At 28.0% G+C, this 7,534-nt stretch overlaps 1 protein-coding gene across 3 annotated transcripts in view; it reads right to left on the bottom strand.

Moving 5' to 3' along the window:
- Window positions 1-7,534, bottom strand: part of LOC117171116 (carboxypeptidase M) — a 98,271-nt gene that overhangs the window by 10,092 nt on the left and 80,645 nt on the right. The window contains exon 10 of one of the 3 annotated variants that reach the window (XR_004466846.1): window positions 1,633-1,681. The exons of the other annotated variants lie outside the window; for them this stretch is intronic. The gene's annotated coding sequence lies outside the window, so the exon portion shown is untranslated. The remainder of the gene's footprint in view (window positions 1-1,632; window positions 1,682-7,534) is intronic. 3 annotated transcript variants of the gene reach the window in all.

Raw genomic sequence — 7,534 nt, 5'->3', positions numbered from 1 at the left:
ACAACAAAATATATATATATATATATATATCAGTGGTCCAGAGACAGTGTGGCAACCTAGCCGGATGCCGTCATTTATCGTGCTAGTTCGCCGAATACATCTATACTCATGTATCTATGAGTGCGGCGGAAGCGTAAGAAAACTGGCGAAGCGAATCAGCGTACCGTACAGTGACCGTACACTGGACACTAGCGCACTCTGCCGCTTTGGAGGAGAAGCTCAGATATTTCAACGGGAAGTTTACTTTCTACAATGCGCCTTCTCTGACAGTTAAAAATGTTTTGTATACCAGTTTTATCGTAACGGGTTTTAAACAAAATATCATCTTACTTTAGTGTTGGTGGTTGTAACAGCAGTACAATAAAAAATAAACGATGCTCGTTTTTTGAACCGTCAGTCGCGAATCCGTCAACGGAAGTACCGTAATAGCGAATACAATTACAATATCACTAGCCTGATATGTAAATTCGCAACAAAAAAAAGAATAATTTTAACAATAATTTGCAACAATCACAAGTAATGTAACTTGTAAACGTTAATTTAATGTGAATTATGTTGTAAGGTTTCAGGTACTCGTGAAGCAAAAAGCATTGACAGCAAAGAGAGCCACAAGGTTCCAATTGAAGTGCAAAAAACGTCCACGGTTAATACTAAGTGGTAAGAATTTTAAACGTATAACTTTATGCTTTATGATATGGACTTCTACTATTTTTATACATTTGTATTGGTTATTTTTTAGAAATAAAATATGTATTGGTAGAAGAAATAAATGATCTATTATGACCTTATTTACATAGTAGTTAATCAAGTAATTAAATTTTGAATACTTTTTGTATTTGAATTTCGCGGGCTTCAGGTTTAGTTCCTGCCTCGAAACGTTAAGAGCGCTGAAACTCGTGTACGGAAAAATAAATACTGTGGCCTTCAATCTGTCAGCGCTGTGTTCCTCTATTTACTTTCTACGTACTCTATGCCCTAATCAAGTAACCGTATCTTCTGGCTTCTATTTTATGAATAAGCTGTTTTATTATTATTATGTCCGTCGCATGAAGCTAACCTCATGTTTTCTCTTTTGCACTTTGTACTTATAAAGTTGAGCTTATACAAATTTGTCTGATTTAAATTATTTCAACTTTAAGGCCACGTGAGTGGGTCAAGTGACCAGATTCCTACCTTATTGACACCTTTTTTATTTTCTAATTTATTTTCAGACGAAGCGCCACATCGGGACAAAAAAATAAGAAACACTAAGAAAGGTGGGCCTGGTCTTAAATTTTTATAATGATGCAAAAAAGCACCAAAAAAATTATTCACAAAAAAACTCGTCATAATTATATAAATTTAGGACAAGACCTATCTTTCTTTGTGCTTTTTATTTATTATCCCAAATTTTCAACCCGACGTGGCGCTTCGTGTGAAAATAAATAAGGAAATAAAAAAAGTGCCGGTAAGGTAGGAATCTAGTCACGTCACCAACCCGTCACATGGCCTTATAAAAGGCACACTGCCGTGTCGAAAAGTCGGATTGTATAGATTTTGGCACTTATTTTTCAAATACAAAAAAACTTCCTTCTGTTAAAAATAGTAAAATACAGCAATATATATATATATTTTTTTTTTTTGATTATTTACAAGTTTTGTTAGGCTGATTATGGTCTGCAAAAATTACATTTGATGTAATCTGAAAATAAATCATGTTTTCATTATACTATTTTTTCTGTAATATATAAATAATTCATTGCGCAAATATAAAATTTGAGGTTAGGTGGTCAGAAGACTCATCTAGTGCTCCCATTTTGAAATCTTTTCGTATTTCACATGCGTCGCGGCTTATATAAAATGATTAAATTTACAATAAAATTGTTTGCAAAAAATAATACTACTGAAATTATGAAGACAGATTCTTTGATCACAAAATAGACTTATAAAGTGAAACGTAAAATAATTATTTGATTCTTATCCTTCAAAATCAAATAAACTATTTGAAATTTAAAGAAAATAATAGCTCTTGTATCCCAAATATGAAATTAATATATTTATGCACTTTAAAAGTATTATTTGTTGTAAACAATTATAAACATAATTTTTTAAGAATAATTTCAATAATAATAGTAACCAATCCAGTTTTTGCTGCAACGCATGTGCAATATGAAAATATTCCAAAATTGGGAACACTGGACTCGTCCACATAGTAGTTAATACTATTTTTGTCTGGACCGCAGAAGTGTGCATGCAATGCAATTTTTACAAACATGAAACGCTTGTTAGAACTACTTACAAAGAAGCTTAAGCATGGCCAATTTATACGCAACTTCAAATATTAAAAGCTCTTACCGCCAATTGTGCATTTTTTTCTATTTATAATTTTTTTAAAGACAGCTCACCACCTGAGTATTAATTTCCCAAAGCAATAATATGCACTCTTACGCCATTTTCAAGAAAATCAACTTTGAAATATTCGTCCCAGGTTATACAGAGTTCGGCAAAAAACACTTGCGAACGGCTGCTAGCTCAGGCAGTAGCGTTTCCACTTCATAGCCGAAAGGTTGCGTGTTCGATTCTCGCTGCCTGCACTTTTTTATTTCATTTTAATTAAGATGTTTTCAAATTAGAAACCGGAACTAAAATTCACAATTGGTGGTCTCCCATTATTAATTTAGTTATAAGCAATATACATAAACATGCAATAGAACTTCAAGCGTTGATGAGTAGCTAATATTAGGATTTTTTTTAATCCTAATAAATTCCAGAATTTTTCTGGATTTTCCAAATAAAAAATGAACGTATGTTTTTCCTTAGATTAAATGGTAATGTAAACATCGCTCCACCTGCAGAAAATATTTGCACTTGCATTTTTTGATTGAAAAAGAAAATAAAACGGTCTCCATCCCATAAATATTTGTAGGAAGAAATCCGGGAAAATTCGTATTTCGAGAGAAGAACGTGCACATTGTGAATCTCTAGCCTCTTGGGTCCTGTTAGTTGGTGTTCAATTTAGAGGACGAAATGATTTTCGTCTTGAAACCAACTTTAAATTTCAAACTATGAACCGTATATTCACGTGGATTTCAAATTTAGATTCAAAAAGATAGAAATGAATATATAATTTGGTCCAATAGGAAAAACAACTAATGTAAAAGTTGACAAAAGAAATTCAAATATCAAAAATATGAAAAGTATTTGTTTTGCCACGAAACAATTAATAAAAACGATAATTTCCGATAATGATGATAATAAAATTGATTATTGTTGTGATTTTTTGCAATGAATTTTTGAAAATTCCTTGAAAAAACTCAAAATTATCGTTTTTTTTAAATTCCCTTTTCAAATTCAGAATTACGAATCTGTAATAAATGAAATGACCGGAAATTTAAAATTAGTTGCCGGGTAAAAACTCTGATAAAAAGAGAGATTGGGAATATACAAACGAAAATATTCGAAACAAAATGTCTCGGCACAGAATCATTATGAGTCGGACAATGGAAATTTTAAAAATAAGTATAATTTTCAGACCGGGATTTTTAAAATAATCCACGAGGTAAAAGCTCAGATAATAAGAGAAATTTGAAATGTTAAAAAAAGCGATTTAAAGAAAATGTAAGTATAATTAATAATAAAACAAATAGGCAAAATTTCTCAAGGAATCTCTATTATCATCAGAAAATAACAGAAATTTTTTAAGCCTTCTCAGACCTAATGAAGCTATAAATTACAATTTTTTTTAATTAAATTTTTTTCTGAAAAAATGTCTTCACTTTTCAGGAAACATTTATTTACAAATTTTTTTAATTTATAGCCCCGTCTAGTCTCAAAAGACGTTAATAATTTCTGTTCTTCTCTAATGATAATACAGATTCCTTTAAAAAAATCGAATACGTAACACCTTGCAAAATAAATGGTATTACTGAATTTTAAAACTAAAAAAGTACATTTTTAACCAAAAATGGAATAGCTAAACTTTTAATTAAAAAAAATTAATCTTGAAAATTAAAAAATTAAATTAAAATTTTTAATTATAAAAGAAACGAATTTTCCATCAAAGAGTTGATTTCATTTTACTAACTTAATGAAATTTCAAGAGAAAATGACAAATTTTCTATACAAAACAATCAAACTATCAAATAAAAATATGAAATTTTAATTAGAAAAGTTATATGTATACCACAAAAGACGATTTTTTAAAAAATATAAGAACTCTCAACCGAAAAGTGGAATTTTCAGCTAAACTTAATTAATTTTTATCAAAAAAAACGAATTTTTAACAAAATAGTTCAATTTGAACTAAAAGTTAAATTTTTAATTAAATAAGAACCATTTTCGACTAAAATTGGAAAAGGTAAATTTGCAATTACCAAAGTAATTAAAAAAAAAGAAATTTTCAACAATTCACTTTTCAGAAAGAAGTCAACTATTAAATAAAAGTTTGAATTTTTAATCAAAAAACGCATTTCTAAGTAAGAAGTTTAACTTTAAAACCTAGTTGTTAGATTTGTAACCAAAAAGATGAATTTTTAATCAGAAAGATTAAATTTCTACACAAGAAACGAATTTTTACCAAAATTCAAAAACATCTCATCCAAAAAGTTGAATTGGCATCTGAAAAAGACAAATTATTAAATAAAAAGATTAACTTACCACCAAAAAAGACAAATTTTCAAAACAGTTTAAGAATACTCAACCAAAAAGTGTGCTTTTTTAAGAAAGAAGAAAAAAAACGATGTTTAATTTTTGAGAAAGTAGTTCCCCTTTAAAAGCTAGTAGTAACAATTTAACGAATAAAATGAATTTTTAAATAAAAATATTAATTATCTACTGAAAAAAACGAATTTCTAATAAAATTTAAGAATTCTCAACTAAAAAATTGAATTTTCTACAAACAAGATGAATTTTTAAACAAAAAAATAAATTTACTATAAAAAGCGACGAATTTGAAAGAAAATTTAAAAGTTCTCAATCAAAAAGTCTAATTTTTAAGAAAGAAAGAATTTTATTTAAATAAAAAAGTAGTTCCACTTTAAAGCCGAGTTGTTACATTTTTATACAAAAAGATTAATTTTCTACAGAAAAAATTTTTTTTAAAACAATTCAAGAATTCTCTATATAAAAGTTTAATTTTCAACTAAAAAATATGAATTTTCAAACATTGAGGTTCATTTGTTATCAAAAAGATTGATTTTATACAGAAAAATACGAATTTGTAACAAAATACGAGAATTCTCAACAAGAAAGATGAATTTTCAATTAAAGATAAATTTCTAAACAAAAAGATTAATTTAAAACAACAAAAAACTATGTTTTAAGAAAATTATTCGAATCGAACAAAAAGTTAAATTGTTACTTAAAAAAGAATCATTTTCGGCCAACAATAGAATAGATAAATTTTCAATTACCAAAGTACATTTTCAGCCAAAAAAAGAAATGTTCAACAAAACAGTTCAATTGTGAACAAAAGGGATGAATTTTTAACTAAAATTTTGAATAGTCACCAAAAAAATGCATTTTTAAGAAAGTAGTTCAACTTTAAAACCTAGTTGTTAGATTTTCAACCAAAAATATGAATTTTTAATCAGACAGATTAAATGTCTATCGACAAAACGAATTTTAAAAAAATAGAATTTTTAACCAAAAAGAGGGATTTTAACTAAAGAGATGTATTTTCAAACAATAAGATTAATTAATTATAAAAAATACGAATTTTAAACTAAATTTAAGAATTCTCAACCAAAAATTTTAGTTTTTAAGAAAAGAAAACAACTGTTTTTCGTAACTTTTAAGAAATTAGTTCAACTTTAAAACCTCGACCATAAATATTTAAATAAAAAAGATGGATTTTTAAACAATAAGATCAATTTACAACCAAAAAAGACGAATTTTTAATAAAATTGAAGAGTTCTCAACAAAGAATAAAAACAAAATCTTTCTGAGTCAGGACATGGAAATTTCAAAAAGAAGTGTAATTTCCATTCCTAGAAAATCAAAAATTGACCGGAAATTAAAAATCATCCGTCCGGTAAAAAGCCCGATAATTCGAGAAATTGGGAATAAAACAAAAAAATGGGTAAAAGGAAATACCTCCGTATTGAATAATTCTGAGTTAGAACATGGTAATTCCAAAGAGAACGATAATTTCCAGCTCTAGAAAATAAAAAAATTGACCGGAAATTAAAAATCATCCTATTGATAAAAATTCGGATAAAACGAAAAATTGGAAATAAGGAAAAAAATGGGTAAAAGAAAATATCTCGAGACTGATTCATTCTGAGTTAGGACATGGTAATTTAAAAAATAATGATAATTTCCAGCCGCAAAAAATTTGATCTTAAATTAAAAATCATCCTGTTGGTAAAAAGCCCGATAATTCGTGAAATTTGAAAACAAACAAAAAAAATCAGTAAAAGAAAATATCTCGGAACTGAATTATTCTGAGTTAAAACATGCGGTAATTGCAAAAAGAATGATAATTTCCAGCCCTAGAAAATAAAGAAATTGACCGGAAATTAATAATCATCCTGTTGATAAAAATTCTGATAATACGAGAAATTGGTAATAAAACAAAAAAAAGGGTAAAAGGAAATATCTCGGACTGAATCATTCTGAGTTAGGATATGGTAATTCCAAAAAGAATGATTATTTCCAGCCCCAGAAAATAAAAAAATTGACCGGAAATTAAAAATGATCCTTTTGGTAAAAATTCGGATAAAACGAGAAATTGGGAATAAGCAAAAAAAATGGGTAAAAGAAAATATCTCCGGATTGAATCATTCTGAGTTAGGATATGGTAATTCCAAGAAGAATGAAACTTTCCATTCTTAGAAAATAAAAATTGACCGGAAATTATAAACCATCCGTCCGGTAAAAAGCCCGATAATTGGAGAAATTGGGAATAAACCAAAAAATGGGGAAAAGAAAATATCTCGAGACTGAATCATTCTGAGTTAGGACATGGTAATTAAAAAAAGAATGATAATTTCCAGCCGTGAAAAATAAAAAACTTGATCTTAAATTAAAAATCATCCTGTTGGTAAAAAGCCCGATAGTTCGTGAATTGGGAATAAAAAAAAAAATGGGTGAAAGAAAATATCTCGGAATTGAAGCATTCTGAGTTAGAACAAGCGGTAATTCCAAAAAGAATGATAATTTCCAGCCCTAGAAAATAAAAAAAATTGACCGGAAATTAATAATCATCCTGTTGATAAAAAGTCTGATAGTACGAGAAATTGGTAATAAAACAAAAAAAAAGGTTAAAGGAAATATCTCGGACTGAATAATTCTGAGTTAGGATATGGTAATTCTAAAAAGAATGATTATTTCCAGCCCCAGAAAATAAAAAAATTGACCGGAAATTAAAAATGATCCTTTTGGTAAAAATTCGGATAAAACGAGAAATTGGGAATAAGCAAAAAAAAATGGGTAAAAGAAAATTTCTCCGGACTGAATCATTCTGAGTTAGGATATGGTATTTCCAAAAAGAACAATAATTTCCATTCCTAGAAAATAAAAAATTGACCGGAAATTAAAAACCATCCGTCCGGTA

The sequence above is a fragment of the Belonocnema kinseyi genome, chromosome 1 (genome assembly GCF_010883055.1).
Source record: "Belonocnema kinseyi isolate 2016_QV_RU_SX_M_011 chromosome 1, B_treatae_v1, whole genome shotgun sequence".
NCBI lineage: Eukaryota > Metazoa > Arthropoda > Insecta > Hymenoptera > Cynipidae > Belonocnema > Belonocnema kinseyi.
This window is presented reverse-complemented; position numbering and strand designations above follow the sequence as displayed.